This window comes from Podarcis raffonei, chromosome 7 (genome assembly GCF_027172205.1).
Source record: "Podarcis raffonei isolate rPodRaf1 chromosome 7, rPodRaf1.pri, whole genome shotgun sequence".
In the NCBI taxonomy this organism is placed as follows: Eukaryota; Metazoa; Chordata; class Lepidosauria; order Squamata; family Lacertidae; genus Podarcis; species Podarcis raffonei.
This window is the reverse complement of record NC_070608.1, coordinates 40,335,744-40,344,423: the sequence shown is the minus strand read 5'-3', so window position 1 is coordinate 40,344,423 and position 8,680 is coordinate 40,335,744.

Here is an 8,680-nt window from a genome sequence, read left to right as displayed (position 1 = left end):
TTAATCCTCATTGTTGGTTTCTAGGCACAATAGAGAACATACTTAGAGTTAGAAGAATATACAGGGATGTCTTAGGAGAGATTTATATGACAAATGGAACAAAATCCCGTTTCACAGACTATTAAGCACATCCAGACTTAAGGCTGCTGTCTTTTTCTTTCTCCAAAATCATCACTGAACTACATTTATAGTTGTTTCGCATGCCACAGTAGGCTGTTTACACTTATATAAACACTCTCCATTTCAATTTTCATAAACCATCCGAACAATCACTTTTGCTCTGTACAGAGGAAGAACCCTTACTCTGCATGTTTATAAAAGGGTTGTAAAATGAAATGAAGCAGTAGCTATTGATGATGAAGAAAAAGTCCCAACCTCCCATGCTGAAGTATTTGTGAAGACCAAATGGTCAGTCATGGTCCACTAAGGACAATTTCAACTGCTAAACCCTAGTCTCCTGGTTGGTCCACCATCCATTCCTATGCTTTGTATAATTATTTCTTTCACTTCTGCAATATCACAATTCTCCTACCAGAAACCTAGGCAGCGTCTTTCACCATACTATCCCAAACATATAGGTGGGCTAGCCAAATCCTCTCTGAGTTTCTGCTATTGTTGTAATTCCAACAAGTTGTTCCAGTTCCTGATTGAGGGGGAGAACTGTATCTTCATTATTAATTTGTTCTCTCTATAATTCACCAGAGCCATATCAGATGCTCAGACAATCTGCCTTCATCTGGATCTGTTTGGTGCCAACTGTTGATTACTCAGCTTCTGGGTGAAAATATCTTGGATTCAATAAGATATTCAAGATCAGAACAGCTCTAGTAGCCATAATTGGGAGACAATTGACAGTCAATGGATGACCATGTGTCCTAACCTCATAGAGAACAGAGCTGTCTTTGATGGAGTCCTATTGAAGAGCTGTCTGGTCCAAGTCTGGTTTAAAGAAAAAGAACAATTAGAAGAGAGACTAGGGCCTTGAAGGTGTTCATCAACAGGCAGGATCTGTGCACCAGATTGTCACACCACCACAGTCTTCACCATTATGTTGAGATGTACTATTTTTCTATTTAAATTAATTATCTCTCAATTTTAATCTATTTGTATAAATTAATATAGGCAAACATGCAGTTCTGTGACCTCTTATCTCTTCTCCCTCTTTAGCAATCTATCAGTGGCCAGTGGAGGAGAAAATTATTGCTACTGCCCTTGTCTATGGCATATTCCTAAGAAATCTATGCCTTGACATGATTCAAGTCCCATTTGCATTCTAGAGATCCTCTTCTTCCTTAACAGAAAGGTCTGTATCAGTAGAGAAAGGGAGAGACTGATATCACTGAATCCTACCAGCCCAGAGGGAAAAGATGCCCAGGCTGTTTCATAGTTCAGTGACACAAAGAAAGCAGCCATCCAAACCAGTAAAAATATCCTCCTAAGAATTCAGTAGTCTTTCTTCCGCAACTGACCTACCAGCTCCCTTAACTGGAACAAACTGCAAGTTTGTTAGCAGGAATTATTAGGTTTGCTGACCAAACCTGTTCTTATTCCTTTAACAGCAGCCTGTTGTGCAGAAATTAAGCAGTTCTGCAACTCCATGCCAGGAAAAGCATCACTAATTCATTTTTTTTCATACCAAATTTTATACGCCAAAATATAGGAGTAACGCCAGTAAAAACTCTGCAGCCCTAACTACACTATCACAGATCACTCACCATCTAAACTGGCTATTTAAATTCATCTTGTGATTAAATACAATAAGGGTGCCCTAGTGGGGTTGCCATATTTCAAAAAGTGAAAATCTGTACACAAAAGTCACCAAGCTTTTTGGGGGGCAAACTCTCCAAAAAAATGAAGTTTTTTAGCTTTTTAAAAGTAAATTCGCACTTCTGACATGGGCAACCCTAATCTTGCACAATGTTGATTAGGGAACTGTCCTGAAACAATGTGTTTTCTTTATTTCAGACACAGACTTTCCCCCTGTGGTCTACCTTGTTGATAAGTGCCTAAGGACTGCATCTAATTACAAAAGCTTTCCCTTAATATGTAATTTGCACTAGTGCATTCCTCTGAGAACCATTTTTTAAAAACAATCAATTTAAACTATGGCCCAGGCAATCTAAACCATGACACTGGAGAGGCTTTAATCAATTTACTTAATCTTGTTCAGTTTGCAGATGTTAAAAGGCCAATTTTGAAAGAAATGAAACTTAAAGAATATTTCTGAGATAAACAGAGACCAAAGAAATGGTTGCCACAACTGAAAGTGATTGTTATCTGAGTTAAAATATCTGTGTATCATTTGTTTTTTACTGTTTTTTTATTTGTAAAGGTAAAGGCACCCCTGACTATTAAGTCAAGTCGCGAACGACTGTGGGGTTGTGGCGCTCATATTGCTTTACTGGCCGAGGGAGCAGGCGTACAGCTTCCTGGTCATGCGGCCAGCATGACAAAGCCACTTCTGGTGAACCAGAGCAGTGCACAGAAACACCGTTTACCTTCCCACCGGAGCGGTACCTATTTATCTACTTGCACTTTGACGTACTTTCGAACAGCTAGGTTGGCAGGAGCAGGGACCGAGCAACAGGAGCTCACCCTGTCGCGGGGATTCGAACCGCCAACCTTCTGATAGGCAAGCCCAAGAGGCTCTGTGGTAGACCACAGTGCCACCCATGTCCCTTATTTGTAGACAGAGGGAAAAGGCAGTTAATTACTAGCCAAAGGTGTTTCTCCAACAGTGTTGCCAATAATTTAGTGAAACTATGTCTCGAATTTGCTCTAAACTGATATGCAAAATTTGAGTGTGGTCAGCAAGGTTTGAAGTTCATATTCTGAATATGTCCATTTCATCTCACAATACAGGCAAACATTGAATAGGAACCATTTATCTTTTATTTACTCAGTTTGTGTTCACAGGATTAACATATTTGTCAAGTGTGAAGATTTGACCATTACCAACAGCAAACAAATCTTGACTGGCTTTGAAGACAAGATTATGAACATTGCAAAAATGGAATAATATACTGCTCAAATCTGAGGACCACATGCATTAACAAAAGAACAATTCTCCCTTTGGCAAGTTATTATTACTTTCTTTTTGCAATGGAGGTAATAAATATTTGTTTTATTGCACTTAGGATTCTTTATACCCCAAATCTTTAACATTCGGCCATACCACAGGAATATTAAATATTAGCCCAGAGCATAATGTATGACACCGAAACCAGAAATATAACCACAGCAATAACCAGTGCTATTGTGTGTTGTAAGAAAACAGCAAAATGGCCATGACCTACTAAAATTTACTGGGAAATAATGGGTGATAGCCAACATCCATACTCAGAGAAGACCCATGGAAATCAATATTTCAGGGAGTCTGCACCTGGGAGTAAATCCCATCAAACTCAATGGCATTTTCTTCTGAGTAGTAGGAACTAGGTCTGGGGGTTGTGGGGGGGATGAGTGAAAGGCAGTGCCTTTAAAAAAAAAGGAAAAAAGGTGCCAGAACTCACCCTTTAAAAAAAAAGGAAAAAAGGTGCCAGAACTCACCATGAAGTGCCACATTTTTAACGTTTGAAAAAAGAGAAGTGCAGGTACTGCATACCCATATTATTTTTTGATGTAGTTGGGTCACATATTCAACCACAAATCATCTAGTCATAAGTAAAAAAATGATGAAAAATCAAGGGATAAACATTAATCTGTGAACTGACCCACAAAGTCATAATGACCTGGCTGCTTTCTCTCATGTAAGTGGAGTTAGGAGTTAGCCTAGGTTTACTTTTCAACTGAAATGTTTATCACATTTTTAGCAAATAGGAAAATAATGTCAAGGTTATTGGAATGCTATTTTTGTCAAGAGCTAAAACCAGCATGAATATATTTATGTAAGGTATATGCTTTAATAATGATGCACTCCCATCTTTTCATTTGCCACCTGTAATTCCTTTTTGATTGCAGGACACTGACATTAGAAGGCAGAGCATAGAGCTGTTTCATAGTAACATGATTTATTTATTTTTACCACTAATAAATTTGAGGGCCATCCACTTATTATCTGATTCTATGCAGTCTATTTCTATGATGCATACATTTCTGCAGTAAGAGGACATGAATCAACTGAGGATAATAGAAGAACATTTTCAAAAATTCTAAAGTGATTTCAGACACAAGGAATGTTGATTTTGATTTTCATAAGTGAGAAGAATAAAGGGACCACCATTCGTCAGAACTAACAGGTCCCATTTCAGCAGATTCTCCACCCCCTTGTAGGGTCACTTTAGGGTTCTCCCCAAAAGTTCTATTCTGGGGTGCTGCCCTTAGACATTATCTTCATAGTGGGTTGTGACCCTTCTGTGCCATTGCCTCATTGTCCCTGACTGCATAGGAGGGATTTGAGGCTTCTCATCCTCTTGTGCAGTTGCTAAACCCAATATTATATTTAAGGGCATTAAGAACCTAAACATGTGCAGTTTATAGCTCAGTAGATTAGAGTGTGGTGCTGATAACGCCAAGGTTGCAGGTTTGATCCCTGTATGGGACAGCTACATATTCCTGCATTGCAGGGGGTTGGTCTAGATGATCCTCAGTCCCTTCCAACTCTATGATTGTTTTGGGAATAGTTGTGACCCCTATCTCATTGCCCCCAGTCTTGCAAAAACTTTTTATACTTTTTGCTTTTTTACTTTCTGTAAGTAATTAAGTATTTCCTTAACACCTTTCACTGCCCTGCCACTCTTCTCTAGTTCCTCATCCATCTCCTCTCCTAAGCATTGATGGGTCTTAAGCACAAGATGAAAATTAATGTTGCAAAATGAAAATAAGCACAGTCTAGCATTCAGAGCTGAATCACATGTGCTATGCACACTCCTTCAAAACTGAAATTTTAATTACTTATGAGAGACATTTTAGTATCATAATAAAAAGTATACTATCAATATACTTTGTCAAAAGGTTAAAATTAATTCATATTTATTTAAGGACTAGTTGCAAATGTAGCTTGGACCTCTGTTCTGTACAATATAGGCCTACCAGCTACTGAAGAAAGTAAATGCATGCAAAAGAGAATTAATGGATTGACTTCTGCTAATTTATACCATATTTACAGCAGCTCAAATATATTATGTACTAAATTAATGTAGGGATGTGGAACATGTGGCCCTCCAGATATTTAAAGAATACAGGGTTCATTATTTTTGGCCATTGGTCATGATATCTGGGGCAGATGGAAGTTGGAGTCCAACAATAGGCACCCCATTACTAAATTAATGTATTACTCTTAGTGACAGCAGAGCTACCTAACTACTGCTGTGTGACTCTCTCTCCTTTTATACCACTGCAAGGCTTCACGGTTTAGACTGGCATCAGTGCCTAGAGTGTTAATCTGGGGTGGGGATGATTTCAACTTGCTATACCTTGGGAGGGGAGTAATATGCCAAACTTGGGTTCCAAAGTGGAACCACCTGTTTGATCTGGATGGATCATGACCTGAATTGGATCATGGATCCATGTTGAATTTGCCGTCCTGCAGCCCTTTTACAAGGCTGTAGGGCTTCCTGTGTTCTGGTAAAAACTATTTCTTGCTTTAAAAAAAAAAAAAAAAGTTCACAAACAGGTCATCATAGCTTGGAGCAACCAGTGCAAGGGGACTGTTTGCTACCAATTCAGTATTTCACAACGGAAGAGGCAGAACTTGATGATACTCTGTCACTCTCAGAGGAAAATTGTAAAGGTGGGGAAAGTTTCTTGCTATCACCCCAACCTAATTTTTATATGGGGGGCAACTATGTTTCTCATATAATTCCCCCTGAGAGCATCAGAATGTCATCAATCCCCACCACAACCTGCCACTGCTTCCTCCCCCAGTGGCAGGAAGGATCTAGCACAGTGTTTCTGAAACCGTGTGTCTGTGTGTGTATTCTTATTTCCTTTTGATAGACCCACAAGAAGTGAAAGGATTGGGATCTCCCACCCAGCCTACTGTACATTATAGTTTTTCTCAGCTTGTGTGAAATGGTCTGGAAGTGACTTAGATCACCCACGCAAAGTGAGAGGATCTGGAGGGGAGATAATTTCTCAAACTGACAAGGTCTCCTGGGAAGAGAGGAAACTGCAGCACTTACTTACTTCCCAGTCCCCTGCAGAAATTGAGAAGAAGTGCAAATTGCTTTTTCCATCTATCAGTTCTCCTGAGCACCTAAACTTCAGGCTGCTCATCTCAGGAATTCAGATTAAAGCATAAGTGTTGAGCTCCACCATTTTAGTGATGAACAGTGCAATCCTGTATGTGTCTGCTCAATACCATGTGTCACTGAATTAAATGGGGCTCATCTCTACCTGAGTGAATATGGGACTGCGGCTATTTGCTATCAAGAAAAGAGAAAACATAATTTCAATAGATTCTGAATAATTACTAGCAGCACAATCCTAACTATGTCTACTCAGAAGTAATCCCTGTTGAATTTAGTTCACAGGTCAGTGGAGTTAGGTTTGCAACTGGGGTCATGTACAGACTTTTAAAAAGTTTTGGTTTTTTGGCATGTAATGCACTCTGTTCTTATAGGGCTTTTAAAGATAATTTGCAAAGAGCACATAAAATTAACCAGTAATTGAACATTATTATGAAATTGACTAAAGTAGTGATCTTAGATCAAATGGAGTACTTCAAATAGTTCATGCTCATACTTTCCCCCCCATAATAAAGGTGTTAATAAAAATAAGAATGGGTTAATGTTAGACTGTCTTATGATAATAAAATACTAATGTAGTAAAGTGCTGGGATGTAACTTTAAGCAAACTACTGTATAAATTATATTAGGATTTAGCTTGTATTAGCATCATTTGTTCCTAGGAAATACTGCATCATAGTTGGGCTTCAGTTCTGTTGCTAATACTGTAATATAAAAAGGGGGGGAAACCCTATTCAGCATATGCTTAAATTCAATGCATTAATTCTCATTCATTGCATTATCGATTACACCCGTGATTCAGTACCTCTAGTATCTCACCTGATTCTAGGAATGTGGACTTGTTAATTTTTATTAACAAAACTTATATACCACTTACGGTACAAGAACCCAATGCCTATAAGCAGTCTAGACTATTCATTCAAATATATTACATGTTTTTTTATAACTAGTATAAAATTGAACCAAATGGGGTCTATTTGACTCAATTTTCATATTTTAGAAATGAACATTAATGCGTTGCCCTTTTCTGCACTTTTTCCAGTTCTACAATACCTTCCTTGAGGTGTGGTGACCAGAACTGTACACATTATTACAAGTGTGGTTGCACCATAGCTTAGTATAATATACATTATATTAGCAGTTTTATTTCAATGCTTTCCCCAATGAAATTGAGCATGGAATTTGCCCTTTTCACAGCTGCCAGCATTTTTAGTGAGCTATCTACCATGACCCCAAGATCTCTTTCCTATCAGTCACCACCAGTTCAGACCTAATTTGGGTAAATGTGATGTTAGGGTTTTTCAACTCAATCTGCATAAATTAACTTACGTTTATTGAATTCTGTTTGGCATTTTAATGCTTTTCCACCCAGTTTGGATATTTTCCTTTAAAACTTGCAATTCCTTTTTATTTTTACCACCCTAAACAATTGGCCGTCATTGGTAAACATGGACACCTCAGTGCTCATGTCTAACTTCAGTTAAAGTACCAGGTTCCAATACTAATCTTTTGGGAACCCCACTTCTTACATCTTCCCACTGAGAGAATTCTCCATTTATTCCTCCTGTCTCCTTTTCTTCAACTATTTTCTGATCCACAGGTGGATCTGTCTTCTCATACTATGATAGCTAACTTAGGAGTCTTTGGTGATGTACTTTATCAAAAGCAGCTTAAAAGTCTAAGGTTACATCTCAAGTGAATCATACTTAACCACATGTTTAGTGACACTCTCAAAGTTGGGCAGGACATATCTTTGCAGAAGCTAAGTTAGTTCTTCTTCAGCAACACTTAATAATGCTTTCCACCAAATTCTTCTAGGCATAACTTACCTCGTAAAAGCCTCCTGTGTATGCATACTCAGAAGTAAATCCTACTGAGTTCAATGTGATTTACACCCAGGTAAATCTGGATACGACTGCAGCTTCAGGAAGGATAAGATTTATTTGGGAAATTGGGTTATTAAAACAGGAAGATGGCACAGTTGAAGAAAGTACTTTTCATAGATTTTAAGAATCTTTGTTACCCAATACTTCCATAGGATGTATTCGCAGAGCTCACAATTTATAGTGTGTTTATGGTGGGATTTAGTCCCAAAGTAAAGATGAAGTAATTACACTCCTTTCTTAAAGAGTGCAATAAATGATCTCTGAGAGTTAGGAGACTACACATAAACCAAAGGAGCCAGGGGATGTCACAGAAATATTATGTGCTTATCAAATTCATAAAAGATCTTTGAACTTTTTAAAAGATCCACAAGGTTATCTTTTCACTGAGAGAAAAGAAGCTGATAATGAAATTAATTAGGGATATCACTGATGTTGAAAATAATTGGAGAAAAATATTACTGATAATGTTTTTATTTTATAGTAGTATCTCTGGAGTGTGAATGTTCTCCCTCTCTATTTTTTTGCTACTTTATTACAAGAATACATTTAATTTAGAAGGACAGATATAGCAGATAATTCTTTTTCTGAAACTACGGTAGTTAGTTG